The sequence below is a fragment of the Papio anubis genome, chromosome 4 (assembly GCF_008728515.1).
Source record: "Papio anubis isolate 15944 chromosome 4, Panubis1.0, whole genome shotgun sequence".
In the NCBI taxonomy this organism is placed as follows: Eukaryota; Metazoa; Chordata; class Mammalia; order Primates; family Cercopithecidae; genus Papio; species Papio anubis.
The window spans coordinates 131459792-131479024 of record NC_044979.1 but is presented as its reverse complement, the minus strand read 5'-3'; the positions used below and the strand labels follow the sequence as shown (position 1 = coordinate 131479024).

The window sequence follows — 19233 nt, the reverse complement described above, 5'->3', positions numbered from 1 at the left end:
TGTGAAGCCAGGGAGGAAGCCATCTTTGTTTCTGGGAATAAACCAGTTTGAAGTCAGAGATGAGACTGGCTGGATTATCCTGCACATCCTCACTGGCCAGTTGATGTTTTACTGCCAAAATCCCACCAAACTTTTATATAAGCTAGTCTACGGCTGTCCTCAGAAATTCCTCTAGGAAAGGAAAAAAATAAGAAATTATCAATTTAATTTCTCAGTCTAATGAACTGGTCTTATACATAAAAATTTAAATTACATTTTTTTTTATGAAAGTGGGGACCAACATCAGTTACGCAACCATCACTGTCTCCATGACAACGCCTTGGATGTGGCAGCTCATGTGACTTCACAGTCACAGGCCCTTGAAATGAAGCAAAGGAAAGTTTTAGTTTCTCTTCTGTAATTTATTGGACTTTAGGGACTCTCACGATGGTGCTGGAGGTGTGGGGGTTTCTTTTTGCTGTGGACAGTAAATAGTGAGAAAGTGATGAAATGGAACATGCTGCAGAGAGTGCTTCCTTGTCAGCCTCGGAGCCAGTTGACGGCTTCAGAGGCGTGGCTTTTGTCCTCCTCTCTGCTGCACCCCCACCCCCACACTGGCCTTCTTAGCCTGGGTCTGGCGCATCAGGGCCTATTAGTACTGATGCTGGGCTGTGATGTTCCTCTCCTCAGGGAGCACGGCAGCAGAACTGAACAAAGTCACTGGTAATCTGTGCTTACAGCCTCCCCCCTGGGGAGAAAGCCCAGCCAGCTGGCACTCTCACGCTGAGCACATTCACTTCCCCTGGCTGGTCGGCAGCCTGGCAGGGGCCCAGAGGCTGGCCGGCTGCAGGGCTAACCTGCACCAGCACCCCAGGCAGCCCAGCTCGGGATCACACACGCATTGTTCTCTGCCTTCCAGACTGGACACTGGCTGAACTCACAGCTTGGACGGTGTGGCTCATCTGCTTAGGCCTTCCCAGGGTGGCTCTGTAGAAATAAAAATTATGGATGCTGGATGAAGAACAATTGGCTGGCTACATTGAGGTTAATACAGGACCATTTCCCCCCTTGTCTTTTTCTCTTCCCAGGCTCTAGGTCAGTGACATCAGGAAGATTTATCATGAGTTCAGTCTTCTGTAGTTGGAAAGGAGATGGCACATCTGCCTTGGGTGATGGGGTGGAAGAGTGGGTGGCAGGGATGAGGGTGGAGCAGGAAACAGCAGGAGTCCTGGATGTGTGTGTACTTGTCAGAAATACCTGCAGGGAAAAAAGAAGTGGCTGGTCTTTGGATCCTTGCTCAGGCATACATACCTTCCAGCACACCCATTGCTAGATACAACTTCTGTCAAAGTAAGACTTCCCTCCATTGAACCAGAATCTTGCATAATGGGAGCAGAGGCTTGAGAGGCCCCTCTAGGGAAACAATGTTTTTAGTCACTGCTCTGCTCACAAGGTGCAGGAAAAGTCTAGATTTTTCTCAGTTGACTTTCAGGCTTAGGGGAAAAAAAAACCTCTAGAAGATTTATGGCTTGTTTGTTTGTTTGTTTGTTGGAGGAAAAGCATTTATTCTCTTTAGGAGCCATCACACACCAACATGTATGTGGCCCTTAGTTGGCGTAGGTAGAGGTCAACTGTACTGCTTTCACCAGGTATACAGGTGTCCTAAAAAGAGTTTGGGGACAGTGCAAAAAGGCATTGTGTTCTGTTCTTTTTTTTTTTTTTTTTTTTTTTTGTCTTGCTCCGTCGCCCAGGATGGAGTGCCATGGTGCAATCTTGGCTCACTGCAACCTTCACCTCCCAGGTTCAAGCGATTCTCCACCTCAGCCTCCCGAGTAACTGGGATTACAGGTGCCAGCCACCTCGCCCAGCTCATTTTGGTATTTTTCATAGAGATAGGGTTTTGCCATGTTGCCCAGGCTGGTCTCGAACTCCAGACCTCAAGTGATCTGCCCACCTTGGCCTTCCAAATTGCTGAGATTACAGGCGTGAGCCAGCCCACCCAGCCCAGAAACTTTTCTTTTAGCAGAGATAAAGGAGGGATTTCTCCAGAAAGACAGCGAAAAAAGGCACAAGTGAATTAGCTTCTGTACATCTTCTTCAAATTTTCCCTCTTCCATTAGTGACTTCGCTGAGAAGTGGAGGGAACAAGAGGAAGAATCATTGCTAACATGAAGCCAGTGCTAGGCCTTACGCTAAAACTCTTATACAGGGGTCTTATTTCCTCCTGACAATGCGGTTGGGAAGCATCCTCACCAGCCCCGTGCGGCAGGTGAAGCCCCTGGCTCAGAGCCTCTCAGCATCTAATAGCTACCATGTGGAGGCTGCAGGATCTAAGCCCAAGCACCAACCTAAAGACCCCATGCCCTTCTCCCTGGCTGAGTGCTGAGGTACCATTTGGCTTTAACAGCTGACAAGGCTGATGCAGCTGCCTGGTGACACCATGTGCCCTGCTGTGTACTGCACTTGCCATTTTGCATTTATAGTGGGATTATCTGATGCTCCAAGCTCCACAAGGGCAAGGTCTTAGTTTTTACATACTGTTGAGTCCCCAGTGCCTGACATTGTGCCCTGCACACCATATGTGCTCAATACATACTTGGCAAATGAAGAAGAGAATGAATGAGTGGTCAGGGTTAAAAATCACGTATCTTTAAAGTAAGTCAATGTGCTTCGCAAACCCAAAGAAATTCTTCTCAAAATAGGGTGTAAAATCGTTTTTTCCTTTCTTTCTTTTTTTTTTTTTTTTTTTGATTGGAGAAACTTGAGCATGTTTTTAGGCCAAGCAGTAGGAATTATTAGAGAGGGAATGATGGCACTATTGATGGAACACGGTCCCAGAGGAGATCTGAAGAGACAAGGTTAAGAGCAGAGAAGAATTTTCATTAGCAGAAACAGGGCACTTCATCCTTAGAGACCAGAGGTGAAGAGAAAAAAAGGATCTGGTAGTCATAGGCTATGTATCGCTTAGGAGTGCTTTCAGCTGCAAGTAATAGCTTGACTAGCAGCATCTGAAACAATTAAGGATTTATTTTTTTCACATGATGGAAAGACAGCTACAGCTGGGTGACCACTGCATTGGTTCGGTGGCTCAGTGGTGTAAGGGCCATTGTCTTCAAGATTTTCTTGGCCTTTCCCTGATGAGATGCACCTTCTAGCATCACATCTGCATTCAAGTAAAAGTCCTTGCTATCCTTGCAGACACTGACTTCGCATGCTGCCTCCTCTGCTGGTTGAGGAAATGGTCAGGACTAAATGACCACTGGTCCCTCCTTCAGGTATGACAATGGAGTCCAAAGGGCAGTGGGATCTGACCTGCAGCGAGCTTATTTCTCCTATGATGAATACAAGAAGTTTGTGGCCAGGCTCGGTAGCTCACGCCTGTAATCCCAGCACTTTGGGAGGCCGAGGCGGGCAGATCACAAGGTCAGGAGATCGAGACTATCCTGGCTAACATGGTGAAACCCAGTCTCTACTAAAAATACAAAAAATTAGCCTGGCGTGGTGGCGGGCGCCTGTAGTCCCAGCTACTCGGGAGGCTGAGGCAGGAGAATGGCGTGAATGTGGAGGGCGGAGGTTGCAGTGAGCTGAGATCACGCCATTGCACTCCAGCCTGGGCGACAGAGCGAGACACTGTCTCAGAAAAAAAAAAAAAAAAAGAAGTTTGTGAGGGATTCCTAAGAAAGTGACCGAGGGAGAGGAGGAAGGGGAGAGTTGGGGAACTGAAATGCTTCACCTGTAAGTTACTAGAACTTTGTTAACTTTGGGGACCTCATGGTTTTGTGAAATCTACTTTTGCTGAAATTTATGTCCATTTCTTTGCCTCCTTCTCTCTGCACACGGCCTCTATTCAGAAATTTAACCATTTACACACAACAGAAAGAATTTTCCTCAAGATCGCTACTTTTGCCCAGTATTTCTGATTGTCTTTCTGCTTCAGATCTCCAGAAAATGTATTCCCTTTAACAACTTAACTTGGAGAAGGAGGAAAGAAACCTAAGCAGATACGACTCCACCTAAGTTTTATGAGGAACCTTCGAAGGAAGCTCTGAGAAAAACAAGTCTGTGTCTTTTTCTCCTTCTTAGACCCGGCTTTTGACATCTAACAATGTGCACATTTACCAATTAACAGTTATGTTCTTACTGGTTGAGAGAACAAGGCATTAACACGTCTGGTGTCTGCTGCGGCTGGTCCCAGGAGACCTGTAGAGAGGCCAAGTGGTTGCTGTGGGCTTTTGCTACCTCTTTGGACAGTCACTGCCTGTATGAGACGAGGAGGCCGGACCCTCTCAGCTCCTGACATCCTCTCTAACCTCCTGTGATCCAGTCACCCTGTGGGCAAACCAAAGCAGCCCTGGCCCCTCTCCAGCAGTGCCTCCCTGGAGGGCTCGGCCTCTTGGGTTTTACCTAGCTCTCAGTTTATGCCTTCATTCTCCTCTGACCCTCATTAACCAAGAGGAAAAACTAATTCTGAAAGGACTCCATTTCCCCCATATTGTATATTTCATATCCGCAGAGCACGCTGTGCCCTATTAAGAATTAAACTGTGAGCACTAACCTCATCTCATTTGTGCCAGGGGTCTTGTTCACAACCTGCTTCCCCAGCAAAGCAGGGCCATGGGTTAGGACCCCCCCCACCCCACACGCACACATGCTTGGTGGAGTGGTTCCCATCTCTTTTTAATGCCTTTGGCAGGGGACAGAGAGAGAGAGAGAGAGAGAGAGAGAGAGAGAGAGAGAGAGAGAAGGAAAGACAGGGAGAGAGAGCAAGAGAAAAAAAAACACAAAAGAAGAACAAGAGGGAAAGAAAAGCTCTCGAACAGCAGCCCTGTGTTTTGTTAGAACATTGGCACTGCATTTATCAGGATTACTGGAGGGAGAGCAGGGTTTGATCCTCTTCTCCACTGGGAGAGGGAAAAGCTTTATTGTACCTTTTTTAACATCTCACAGTTAGATCAGAACAATACACTGTGTGTGTACATATACACCATACGTATGTGCCTAAGGATGGTATTCTACTTGGGACACGCCCTGTTTTCAAAGCATGGCTGAATTTTTCATAAAGGCCAGATACAGAAAGCTACCAGGCTCTCCCTGGGTCTCCCTTCCCAGCAGACCTTCCCCCACTCCCCACCCCCTTGCCCGACTTGGATCAGCAGGATTCACTCCTGTCAAACAAATTAGAGCATCTATGAAATGGGGCTATCGACATGTGTGACTTGATCTGTTTTAATAGGGGCCCGGTGGGAGTTTCCTCCCTGCCCCACTGAGCTTTGTATTCTTCACGGAAAGGCAGACGGGGCGCGGGAGGATGCTGTGGACTTTAACCCTTTGCTGCCAGCAGGTTGCCTGCCTCCTGCGTGCAGCCGCTTCCTTTTTGTGCCTGGCCATTGTCTGGGGAGTGCGTGCGGCCTGCCATGCTCTTCATGCTTGTTATCTCACAGGAGACAAGCTCACCCCGGGAGAGGAAGAGAGAGCTGCGTTCTGAAGCAGATCTTTTTGATTCCCTTTCTTCCCTCTTCCCTCTAAAATAATTAGAAGTGCTGGTCAAGGTATTAAAAAAAAAAAAAACAGCCAAAGGGGAGAAAATATATTGTATATTGTGTAACCCTGGCATTTTGTTTTTGAAGAGGTGTTGTCCGGGCTGCCATTTGACCCTTATGTAATAATTAGCATTTGAGCAGTGGCAGCCAGGAAGTAGGTGAGGGAGGACTGCCTGTTTGGAGGAAGGATCCGACCCCTTTCAAGTAAAAGAGAAGAGGGAATTTGCCTCTGTCAGCATTTCAGATGCACCCCCATGCTATCACTGTCTCCCTGCCCCTCTGTTCCTGACTCAGTTGCTAATGACACAGTCTCCTGGCGCCTGCCTCCGCCCATGGCTCACCCCCACACCCATTCACAGGTCAGGTACTTGAGTCCCAGCCGCAGAGCTGGAACGCTGGACAGCAGCTAAGACAAGAGGCAGAGGCCTTGTGCACAGTCCTGCTGCCGAGAAGTGCTTAGCACCCTGCCAGCCTCCCTGTACCGCTCTGCAGGGGTGCAGATTCCCACAGAACCCATGGCCTTACCTGCACCTCTCCCTTAGCCTGGGAGTGCTACAGGCAGAAGACAGGACCCGCCTTCTTCTCTTGCTCTTCTTTACTCCTTAGCACATAGTGTTGCTGTACCTCAATTTATAAAACAGACACCCTCCTGAAAAATTGCATGTAAATGCAGTTTTTTGACAGGTGGAATTTTGTAGCTCATAGATTTACATTGTTTAGAGTCAGTCGAAATGAAGCTGAAAACAATCATATTCCCTGTGCTTACTGGTGTAGGAACCTGAGCAACAGCTCCTTTCATAAAGTGAGAAATTCTCTAGCGGAGCATGTAGCCACACCCTGATTTACCCGTTCAAGGAGTCCCATGCTGAAGGGCACACCTTATGGGCATCGGTGTGCAGTAGGTGCTCAGTCACGCCACGCGCATCACTGAGATGTGGAAGGAAGGGAATTGGTCGGGCCCTTTGCTCTCCTGTGCCGGCGGCGGGCCAAGCCCAGGGTTTGGGTTGTAAAACCACGGCCTGACTGCTTCTCCTTGAATTGTCCTGAACCTTGACCCTCAGTGCCCTCAGGTCATTGTGCTGTTTGGATTGGTGATTTCATTAGGATTTCTCACCCTTTTCATTTATTTCATTTAGGCCCGAGGCAGAACTTCTGGGAGCTAGTTGATCATCTGTCTTTTAATTTTCCTTTAGGGAGAAGAACTCCACTGGGCTCCATTTCTCCCACTCATTGCTTGCTGGCACTGGCTCTGTGGCCTCTTTGTTGTGTTTTTTGCTTTGTGTTTTGTTACCGTCCCCTCTGGCACCAGATCAAGGGGCAGGGTGGGAAACTGGGATGTTTTGGAGGAGGGTTGCCAAGAGTGGTTGCAGGAAAGAGGTGTGGTCAGAAGACCAGTTCAGCAGCGGAGCAGCCACAGGAGCACTTCCAGTTCCTCCAGGCCCCGAGCGGAGCACAGGGTGGGCCGTGAGGTCTGCGTTATGGCCGCAGTGGGGTAGGGAGAGCCAGGAGAATGAAGGAAGAGCAGCAGTTTATTTACTTTAGAAAAAGAAGGGGAAAGCTCCAGGCCACATACATCTCTTCTTTCTTCCCCTTCCCTGATGCTCGCGAACAGCAGTGGAAGGGTTGGGTGTTTCTGCCCTGCAGCATGGCTTCTGCAGGGAGTAGGGGCACACATTCCAGGCTTCTGTGCTGCCCGGGTAGCTCCTGCTCCTGGCCTTTGAGGTCCAAGATTACAGACTCAAACTGTATTCATTGTGCGGGGGATGGGGTTCTCCCCTTTTTTCCTCCCATGTCCTGGTCATTTGGTCACTGCAAAATGATTACAACATGCAAGAGATCTTTTGCCACCTGAACCATTTTTAAATCCTCTCCTGAATACTAAGCCCAGTCTTTCCAAATTATTTCCAGCAACTTTCACCTCATGTGTAGGTTTCTCTGGATTCATCCCCAATACAACCCTTTCCATCCTCAAAAGTCACAGACATTTTAGTTTTTCTGATTACATGTCCCACCTTAGGTCAGATATTTGAGGGGTGGGAGGGTAGGAGGTAAGGAACCACTCCTCATGCAGGATATTAGATTGACAAACACAAACCTGCAAAAATTCAGTTCCACTTATTTTTAAACTGATGATCATGTCTGAATTGGATCAGAGCAAAGATTAAGGAAGAAGGCCTAGTACAAACTATAGTAAACACAGTGGACCAGTGTTGAGCTTTGCTAGCTATCCTGGAATGCAGTGGCTAGGCAGGCTTACATTAGCACGCAGTCATTCTTTTTTGTTTTTTGTTTGGTTTTTTGTTTTGTTTTTTGTTTTCTGTTTTTTGTTTTGTTTTGTTTTGTTTTTTGAGAGACGGAGTCTCTGTAGCCCAGGCTGGACTGCAGTGGTGTGATCTCTGCTCACTGCAACCTCCACCTCCTGGGTTCAAGAGGTTCTCCTGCCTCAGCCTCCCGAGTAGTTGGGACTACAGGCGTGCACCAACACGCCCGACGAATTTGTGTATTTTTTAGTAGAGACCCTGTTGGGCAGGGTGCTCTTGAACTCCTGACCTCAGGTGATCTTCCCGCCTCAACCTCCCAGAGTGCTGGGATTATAGGCATGAGCCATTGTGCCTGGCACAGTCATTCTTAAGGGCGTGTTCAGACCAAGTTCCTTTGGCTGTTCTTGGAGCAGAGATGTCCTGGCAACTTCATTTCTCTGTGGTCTCTTACAAAACCCCCTTTCTCCACATTCTCTTAAAAATGCATCTTTGACCTGTATTCTCTCCTGCCTGAGGGGCCTGCCATTGTCCTCTTTTCCTGGACTTTCATCTCGTCCTGCCATCTAGACCTGGCATCTGTTTTGGTCAGTGCTCTGGTTGTTCTTTAGGCAGCACGTTCTTGCTGAGCAGAACACGGTGTTCAGCCAGGTTCCTTAGCTCCCGTCATCCCCACCGTTGCTACCCAGGCCCTTGGTTGTCCTGCACTCCCGCTAACCCCCAGACTCTCTTAGAATCAAAACTTCCTCCAGTTGGAGCACTGGGTTTCTAATCCCTAACTCCTTCATTTCCTCTTGCCAAGAATGTTCTTTAGCAATCCAAAGTTGTATTCGTTATTAAATATAAGACTTAAAAAAGGCTTGAATTTTTTTCCCTGAAATCAGCTTTAATGAATTATGACAAAACTTAACTCATATTGCTAAACATTATATGTAATGGTTGTGCTCTTTCAACTTATGGAAAAATGGATCCAGAACTATTGGCAGCTTCCACATGTCTTTCATCGGCCTTTTTCTTTGTGGACCAAAGTCAGCTAAGGGCCAAACGTAGCCAAAACCATCGGCCACTGATACTCTTGTGAAGACTGTGTTTTATTACCACTGCAAGAGTTGGGGGTTGGCCAGAAGGATACCCAGACATTTCAGATCTTAATCACAGGTGCTGAAAACAGAGATGTGTTTTATTCTAGACCATTAAAAGTGGGAGTTAATTACCACATTTCAGTGAACTCTCCGTGTGCCCTCCTGCCATAGCCATTAGCAAGAGAGTGGCCGCTTGTGTGCTTGATGGTGTTTTATGACCATGGATTATATAGGAATTAGGAATGGCTTTGGGAAGCATTTGGTCCTCATAGTTATCCAATACCAGCGTGGCCCAACCTCAGATATGTCAAAGCCACAACTGTTGTGTTTGGCAGGCGTTCTCCAAAATGTATTTGGTCAATACTAAATAGTTTCATTTAGCAGACCAGTTTATTCAAGTTCCTGACAGGAGTTTTCTGGATTCTGACCTCTCCCGAGAGGCCTTCAAGAGCATCTCTGAAGGTTTATCTACAGCTAGGGTAGGTTATGAGTAATGTCTTTTATGAAACTTTGCAAACCAACCATCGTTCTGCTCAATTCACAGATGTAGATTTTTAGGGTTGCTGTGTGCAGTACAGAAGCCACTAGCCCCCTGTGGCTATTTCAGCTTAGTTTAGTTACCATCAAATAAAACTTAAACATCAGTTCCTCAGTGACACACTAGCCAGTTTCAAGAGTACAGTAGTCACTCTTGTCACAGTGGTTACTGTATCAGACGATACAGAACATGTTCATCATCATAGAAAGTTCTACTGGACAGTGGTGCTCTGGAGTCTCAACATGTCATGTATTTAGGGGATCACTGGATCTAAAGCCATTCCTCATAGGAAATGTTGACTTTCTTGAAAATACACCAGATACCAGAAAAGGTCACCTTGTGGAAAAGAGGCAGCCTTCACTCTGCCAAGAATGCTGGCCAGGCTTCTCTGTTTTATATCTCATCACAATGAGGGCCATTCTGGGCCTCCAAAATACGGGTACCAACCTTTACACACTGTCAGAAGTGAGCCACAATTCAGAGTGTTCTCTGCTATTTCTGATGAACTGCTATTCTCCAGCTCTTGCCTGAAATGGCAAGGAAAAGTGATGTTCCCTCAAGATCTGCCAAGGGAGATACTCCCTCTCTCTGGTAATCGTCGCTGTCTCCTTCCATCAAGTTAGACTACCAGGAAAGTACCTACTTGAATAACATTAGCGTATCTTCCTCGCTAGAAGTATCTTTGATAGATCATACTTTAATGTTTATACCTTGGGCTTATTGATAATTTTAAAACATCAATATGAAGATAAACTTGCAGGTGCTGTGAAAGTCATTCATTACTAAAGACGTAGACCATTCAGGTAAAGCATTGCATAATACTCAGGATGTGTTGGTCTCTCTGGAAGAACCGTGGGACCTCCTGCCGATGGAGAATGCAAATGATGTGACCCACTGTTTACATTTTGCCCCGTCTGCCCAGAACTCCAGGGTTCTACTCAGCACTCATTTCTATTGACTTGATTAGCCGTGGTGGTTAGAAATTTGCTTTCTCTCCCTTAACCAGGTGTTGGATTTTCTGTTTTAGTTTTAATAACCTTATTGTGTATATCTTTTAATTTAATTCTCCTTAAATTGTTTTCTGAAAGAGGTGAAGCATAAACAAATGAATACAAATTTTATTTTCTGGTGTCCACATTTGATATTTTCTGTTTTGAGGTAATCTCTATGCAAGCCCCAACCCCAGGCCCTGGCATAAATGGCAGGAGGGCCCAGGGACCTCCTGGCAGTCTCCTGTTTCTTTCATACCCTCCTGAGTATGTAGCACACTGCTAAACATATGCTGCTTAGAATGACGTAAGGTAGAGAAACACTGTGCCCCGCGTGGGAAGACATTACAGAATAAACTTAGGAAAGAGGGTCACCTCTCAGATTTAGTCAGATGACAAAGGCAGCACTGGCCTCCCTGGGGTGTAGAGATAGGAAAGAATTTGAATAATTATCATCATTATCATCACCACATTCATTAAACCCCATCTGCGCATGGCACTGTGTAAGTCCCCACAGGTTTTTTTCTCTGCCAGTGAGAGAGAATGTTGTCCAGCAGGGAGGCGAATCCTGAGCTCTCCCCAGCTCACCAGTTTCCTCCTCGGTCTGTTCCACTCCACAGCCAGCAGCTTGGCTCATCACTGAGGTTGAGTCCATTACCTCCTATGTTCTTGGGAGATCTCTGTGGTCCTTGGCTTATAATCATCTTTCACGTTCCAGGACTCTGGACTTTCCCTTTACGGCTCACCGCAGTAGCAATTAAGAACATTGATGCATAATGAATTAGAGACTCTCTTGTAATACATTTCATCCAACGAGGGGGTCATCTCTGTTCTCTGCACCCCCATATCTCTAGAACTCACCATTATGTGTGATACGTAGCCAAGTTCTTGATGCATATTCTTAGCAGTAAATAGCAGGAATGAATGAATTAGTGTGTATCCCATTTGACTTTAAAGTTATTTCCCGACTTACAGCCGTTGAAGTTGCTGTTTCCTCCACGTGTTCAACCTTTGGGATTCACACAATGCTCGACAATCACAGCCCTGCCATGGGGGACATCATTACACAAAGCACTCCTCACCAGCACTCAGATGGTACTTGGTTAGCTACAGGCATGTGAATATTATTTTACTGTCAACTTTTGTTGTGATTTCACCTAAAATATTGTAAACTCCTTGAGGATAAAGGCTAAGTCTTACTTCTTCGTATTCCCAGTAACCGCTTGTACCAAACACCCACCAAGCATTGTTGATTGCACCAATGAGGAGGCGAGAAAGTGCCAGGCTGTCATGCCCCTCTATACAAACATGTAACAGTAAACTCTGGTTCATCAGGAGTAAATGACATGATATGTGATAGACCACATACATTCGTGGCTGTTGATAGGTGGGTAACTGTAACCATATCCAATTGTGAGCAAAAGTGTTTTAATTGGTGGTTTTAAACTAATATAAAATTGGCTAAATCATGATTTTTCAGCTCTCAAATCATCTGAAGACCTTTTTTTATTTTTTAATATTGAGTTTTATTTTATTTATTTATTTTTCAGATGGAGTCTTGCTCTGTCACCTAGGCTGGAGTGCAGTGGGACGATCTCAGCTCATTGCAACCTTCACCTCCTAGGTTCAAGCGATTCTCCTGTCTCAGCCTCCTTAGTAGCTGGGACTACAGGCATACACCACCACGCCCAGCTAATTTTTGTATTTTTAGTAGAGATGGCATTTCACCATATTGGTCAGGCTGGTCTCGAACTCCTGACATCAGGTGATTCACCTGCCTTGGCCTCCTGAAGTGCTGGTATTACAGGCATGAGCCACCACGCCTGCTCTGAAGATCTTTTTTAAAGAACTGATAGATGTCCCGGTGTGTGGCTTACACCTGTGATCCGAGCGACTCGGGAGGCCAAGGTGTTAGGATTGCTTGAGCGTAAAAGTTTGCATCCAGCCTCGGCAACATAGCAAGAGCTTGTTTCTAAAAAAACAAAAAAAAATTAATGTAAAAACTTTTTTTTTTTAAGTACTGGTAGGACTGGATCCTACCACAGGAAAAATAATAATAATAATAATCTCTAGGGCTAGGTACCAAACAATGAAATATATATTTTTAATAACTCATATGTTTTAAAAATTTCCACTTTTATTTTAGATTTAGGGGGTGCATGTGCAGGTCTGTTACATGGGTATATTTTGTGATGTTGAGGTTTGGAGTATGAATGATCTCATCAAGCAGGTACTGAGCGCAGTACCCAATAGTTTTTCAACCCTTCCCCTCATCCTTCCCTCTCGCCTCTTGTAGACCACAGTGTCTATTGTTGCTCTTTTTATGTCCATGTCTACCCAGTGATTAGCCCCCACTTACAAATGACAACATTCAGTATTTGGTTTTCTGTTCCTGCATTAATTCACTTAAGATAATGGCCTCCAGCTGCACTCGTGTTGCTGCAAAGGACGTGATTTTGTTGCTTTTTCTGGCTGCATAGTAGTCCATTGTGTATATGTACTACACCGTCTTTATCCAGTCCGCCGTTGATGGGCACCTAGGTTGATTCTGTGTCTTCGCTCTTGTGAATAGTGCTGTGATGAACAGCTGAGTGCAAGTGTCTTTTATTTTGACCATTTATTTTCTTTTGGATATATACCCAGTAATGGGATTTCTGGGTCAAATGGTAATTCTGTTTTAAGTTCTCTGAAAAACCTGCAAACTGCTTTCCACAGGCACTGAACTAATTTACCTTCCCAGCAGTATATAAGCATTCCCTTTTCTCTGCAGCCTTGCCAGCATCTGTTGTTTTTACTTTTTTTTTTTTTTTTTTTTTTTTTTTTTTTTTTTTTGAGACACAGTCTCGCTCTGTGGCCCAGGCTGGAGTGCAGTAGCCGGATCTCAGCTCACTGCAAGCTCCGCTTCCCGGGTTTACGCCATTCTCCTGCCTCGGCCTCCCGAGTAGCTGGGACTACAGGCGCCTGCCACCTCGCCTGGGTAGTTTTTTTTGTTTGTTTTTTTTTTTAGAGACGGGGTTTCACCGTGTTCGCCAGGATGGTCTCGATCTCCTGACCTCATGATCTGCCCGTCTCAGCCTCCCAAAGTGCTGGGATTACAGGCTTGAGCCACTGCGCCTGGCCTGTTTTTACTTTTTAATAATAGCCATTCCAACTGGTGTGAGATGATAGCGTATTGTGATTTTGATTTGCATTTCTCTGATGACTAGTGATGTTGAGCATTTTTTCATATGTTGTATGTCTTCTTTCGAAAAGTGTGTATTTTACCCATTTTCAATGGGGTTATCTGTTTTGTGCTTGTTCCGTTGTTTGAGTTCCTTATCGATTCTGGATATTAGACCTTTATCAGATGCGTAATTTGCAAATATTTTCTCCCATTCTGTAGATTACCTCTTTACTCTATTGATAGCTTCTTTTGCTGTGGAGCTCAGATGTTTTTAATGTGCAAACATAGTTGAGAACTACTAACCCAGTCTTCAGGTATTAATCAGTACCAGCTCATTATTCCATCTCTGCCAACACTCAATCACAATTTGCCCTAGTTTGGTAACTGCCCTGGTTCAGATAGAGCAGAGCTGGAATTGTACAGTGTAGGGCTGGTGCCAGTTCCTGTCATTCTCCATCCAATTCCAACCCAAGTGTCCAGCCTTAGCAAAGATCCCACATGCAATGGAAAAAGGGATGCTTTGTTCTCAGAATGGCTTATTCATTTACTAGATGTGCATTTAGCATCTGTTATGTACCCGGTGGAGGAAAAGACAGTTAATTTCTATGCTATGCAATCAAGGTTGGGATAAACGTGGTCAGGATGTCATAGGAGCTTCAAAGAAAGGAAACAGGCCCTTGTGTAGAGTCATCAAAAGAGACTTTCTGAAGGTGATGTTAAAACCAAGCCCTGAAAGTTGCATGGAAGCTTGCCGGGATCCTCTTTCCTCGTCTTTCCCCTGGCTGGTGGAAGAGCATGGGCACAGGTGTGGAGGTGTGCACGAAGGTGGCTCATTGAGCTAACTGTAAGGAGAAATTGTGGCTGAAGCCCAGGGCACAAGCGTGGCAACGCAATGCCTTGGGAGCCATGCGAGCAATGTCGAGAGACAGCCCAAAGAGGTAAGCAGAGGCCAGATCAAAAAAACGTGTTTATATGCCGTGGTGGGACAGATTGATCCTGAAGCTCTTGAAGCTTAAGCTGCAGGGCCCCTGGGGAGGGGCCACATGTTGGGCTTTGTTCCTTTTTTCATTTGCAAAAGTATATTTTTATATATATTATACAAATGACATAAGCTTCAGGCTCTACTAAAACCTGGATCTGAAGCTTAAGGACCTTTACGTTTTCCTGAAGGTAAAACAGGAGTTAATGAAGAAGGGAAGTAATGTGAGTTTTAGCTAGGATTATAATTTATCATTGAAACTGAGATACTTTGAGAGTAAAAGACCATGCTACTAATAGTTATCCCTACATCCCTCCCCCCACCAAAAAAAAAAAAAAATCCAGTAATCAAAACTTTCCTTGGCAAAAAGCAGTGTATGAAAACTTTGATTGTAGCCCACTTGGCTGGTAATCTTAAGATGCAGTTACAGGAGGTTGAGACTGGAGCAGGGAGACCAGTTAGGATGCTGTTGCCTTCAAAGGAGATGATCAGGGCCAGAATTAAGACAGCAGGAGAGAAACTGAAGACGAGGAGGTGGGATCCTCAGGATGAGAAAGCAGGGGTAAAGGGGGAGGTGACCTCTGAGTGCCATTTCTGAACTGGGCAGCTGGGCAGATAGATGGCAGTGTCTTCCCTTGGCCTGAGGGAACAGGGAGGGGGTGGTAGACATTTGGGGGGAAATGGGGATTCCAGCTGGATGTAAGGATGTCAGGAAGTGCCTGTGGAAGAGCCAAGAGAGGATGAGTTTAGTAAGTGCTGAGGTCCTGGTGGCAGGTTCAAATCCATCGCGAGGCAGTCGGGTTTGCTGTACTGCCATAGATGCCACCCCCCTGCAGATGCCGTTGGAGATGGAAACCACCTAATGCAAGGAGAGGTCAGGTAGCAGCATGGATGGTTCAGTGCAAACCAGCCCTTCTACTTAAAACACAGCTAGGCCAGGCATGGTGGCTCACACCTGTAAGCCTAGCATTTTGGGAGGCCAAGGCAGGAGGATCACCTGAGCTTAAGAGTTTGAGACCAGCTTGGTCAACAGGGTGAAACCTCATCTCTACTAAAAATACAAAACATTAGCCAGGTGTGGTGGCAGGTGTCTGTAACCCCAGCTACTAGGGAGGCTGTGAGGCATGAGAATCGGTTGAACCTGGGAGGCCAAGGGTGCCATGAGCTGAGATCGTGCCCAGCCTGGGCGACAAAGCGAGACTCCATCCCAAAAAAAGGAATAATTAAACACACACACACACACACACACACACACACACACACACACACACAGCTAAAAGCCAGCCCTACTGTGGTCAGATCAGCCAACGTACACGGTGAGGCCTGAATCCATCACCTTGCCACCTCCCTTAGCAGCCTGAATAGAGGCAGGCGCATCTCAGATCATGGCAGCTGGTGACTGATGGAGCCCCTGATTGAGCTGACCGTATAAGCTGACCCTGGATTTACTTAAAGTTAATTTTCATCATCATCAGCCTCACTGTCTTACCAGCCCCCACCTAATTCCAAGTTTACCTAAGGTCCTTTTTTTTTTTTCCTTTTTAAAAAGCTTTAGGTCTATATTTTGGATAGAAGATGGTCTTTTAGCTCCTGATCTCATACTTAAATAAAAATGCTCTCATGTTCTCCTTGATATATTTGCCTATTGGATTTGTTTAATGAAATATGGATTTATATCATAAATATTGGAGTCGGTGTAGTCCGTATTTCAATTAATGGATCATTTATATGTCATGCTAACTTTGTAATTACTGAAATGTAGGAATAGAGTGGATTGAAATGAATTTCTGGTCATCTTTGCATTCCTGCCCCCATCCAGGCATGTCTGAGCAGCTTGGATCGCGAAAGGGCAAGATTTACACATGGAGTTTGCAGAGAAAAGGGGTAGGGGGCTCGGAAAGGCAGCCTCCCTCCTCTGCGTGTGCTAGGAGAGCTCTCTATTGCAGTGTGCTTTCTGGGTTCACTCAGACAGCCTTACACGGCTGTCCTCAGAGGAGCAGAAAGCTGGGCTCTAGCTGGAGGGCCCGGTCATCCGTCTGCTGACAGACCTTCATCATCATTTTCGTCTCGGTTGTAAAGCACAGCCTATTTTCCCTCTTTGCCAAATCTCTGCTCTAAATGTACATAACTGTAGTTTTCTTACTGAGCCCTGCTGCCAGGAATCAACTAGAAAGCTTCACCAGACCTACAAGACAGAGGACAAGTAAATTGTGTTCTCAGCTCCTGTGAACAGGGCCTGTCACTTTAACTGCCTGGTTTCTTTTCAGGCAGTGGGTACAGCCCGGGACACCCTTAGTGAACTTGCCACTGCCCCTCGTTTTCTGTCTCTCTCTTTCCCGCTCTCTCTCTCCTGCCTGCTGTTTGCTGACCAGAAAAATCTGGCTGGAGAGGCCCATGCAGTGAGTGAACATCACATACATAATTCTATCAGAATATAGCCAAGGGTGGGGAATCATTGTTCTCGGAACTAGCTGAGCTGAAGCCCGAGCAGAAATACTAAAGTCAGTCGTGCCTTTGAGCTGCCTCTAACAGCGCCCTTTAGAGACCCATTTCATACAAAATTTGAAGCCTGTGTTTATTGCCCATTAAAGCAACCTTTATTTTATGGCAAATGTTGCAGTAATTGCCTTTTACGAAGAGCACTTTGTAACACACATGCACAGTTGAAAGAAAACCACTCTGGTATTGTCTATCGGGACTTAATGGCGCAATTAATTTTACTCCATCTGTTCCTGAGACTTTAAAGGAAAATGGATTTTTTTTTTGAGCGTACTTTAATGAAGAAGATAAAGCGGCCCGGCTGGTGTCCCACAGGCTCGGCGCAGTAAGTTCAGATTATTGCTCAGTCTGTCAGAATGGGCTGCTTCCCTCAGCAGCAGCCACAGCCAGCAACCCGCTCTGGCCCCTCGCCGCGCCATTCCTGATGACAAACTGCCAGCCAGCTCCCACAAAAGCACGATTAAAATGTCAGCACAGGATGACGAAGGGGCCAAGAGGGTCCTCAGAGACAAACTGTGTTCAGTGTGAGTTAATACTTTACAGCAGGGCTGGGGCCCGGCTTGCTGTGGGCTGCCTGGGCTGCTGGCTCGCCTTGAAGAGAACACCAGGGCAGGGGCTGGCGACTGGCGGCGGGGAAGCATGTGCACATGCGTGTCTGCACGGCTGTGTGCGTGTCGGGCATGCTGCTCTGTGCGGGAAGAGGCTGGTTTCAGAGGAAGCGTCCAATGGGCTGTTCAGATTAGGGAATTCCGAGACTCTCCATGATTTCTGAACTGTGGGGGAAGGGGTGGTCGCAACCTAGAATGTGGGCTGGAGAGCCCTGTCCCAGCAGTGGCCCTAAGGCCACAGGTTCTGTCCCAGGTGTTCTCAGCACCATTACAGCGACAACAAGGGCAGCTATGAAAATGGCCCAGGCTGCAGAAAGTCACTCCTCAGGAAGAAATGGGTGTGCAGAGAATACAGTCAGCACCATTTATAGCCCCATGTCCCCAACCTTAGCCTTTGCACGGTTGCCTGGGCCACAGCGAGGGGCTCAGCAGCAAAATATCCTTGAATCAATACTGCTGCTTGACAGCATCTCCCACCCCGGACCCGTGTGTGCTGACTTGCTAGGGGGCAGGGCGCACTCTGCCGCTTTGGCTGAGTTCTCCCGTGTCCCTTGATTCGGTGGTGTGACCAGAGGGGAGTCTGCCTGTGATGAAAAGGACAAGGAGATTTGCATCTCTGGCCTCCTGTGGAGACCCGATCTGCCGTCCTAGTGGGCAGCAGGTGTGAGCGCCTGCCATTGTCCCTAATGGTTATTACAAGTGATAAGCAGGACAAATGTGAGGTCATCTCTCCTGCTGGCAGGTCAGACGGGGCTGGATTTAGAGCCCCTAGGAGACTAGGAAATTAGATGGTCAGTACCCACCATGGAGGCTGTAGCAACTCCGGGCTCCAGCGATCCTGGACAGGGGTGATTCCAAATGTAGACTCATACTTGAAAGGCATCAAGAGCATCCGTTGTTAGGATGGAGGAACAGCAGTAATTAGTGCAGAGCACTAATAGAGGAACAGAAGGCAAGAAGGAGGCCCCAGTGAAGGGCAGCCAGGGGATTCGGTTTCCTCTCGGTCCAGAACCATGGGCTGAGATTTCACAAAGGAGAAATGAGGGAAGCCCCGCTGGTTTCTCATTAAGCTCCTTGGCCTTTGCTCATTCTTCGTGGGCTTCAATGGAGGGTGGACCCAGTGGCTTCTTCACGTTGCCCTCTGACCTCTTCAGCCCCTTCCCTGCTCTCTTCTCTGCTTGTTCTAGGACTGCTGTCTGCGGGCACAGATGCCTCCCGTTGAGCCACGCAGGTTGCTGTGAATCCGAGGTTCCAACTCCCTGCTGCCCCTCTCTGGCTTCCACGTCTTCCCCGGCTGACACTCCCCTCCCTTCCATCCATCACCCTCCTCTCTCCTAAGAGTGCTCTCTAAATCCTATTGCCTTTTTATGTCTCTCTTGGGTTCTTCCTCCTGCCCTCCGCCTGAGCATGGTTTTCCTGATTTTTTTTTTTTTTTTTTTTTTTTTTAGCATCCCACAGCTCATGCCATTAATCGAATCATAATAGCCACGACTGGCTTTTCCCTAGCAAACAGACTTCTGTGGGCTACCGAAGACACAGACCCCCACTGGTGACTTAAAACACCCCTCCTACAGGCAGTTCACAGGCTGGACCTTTAA

At 46.7% G+C, this 19233-nt stretch overlaps 1 protein-coding gene across 7 annotated transcripts in view; it reads left to right on the top strand.

Moving 5' to 3' along the window:
- Positions 1-19233, top strand: part of AUTS2 (activator of transcription and developmental regulator AUTS2) — a 1198864-nt gene that overhangs the window by 1019025 nt on the left and 160606 nt on the right. The window lies entirely within an intron of this gene.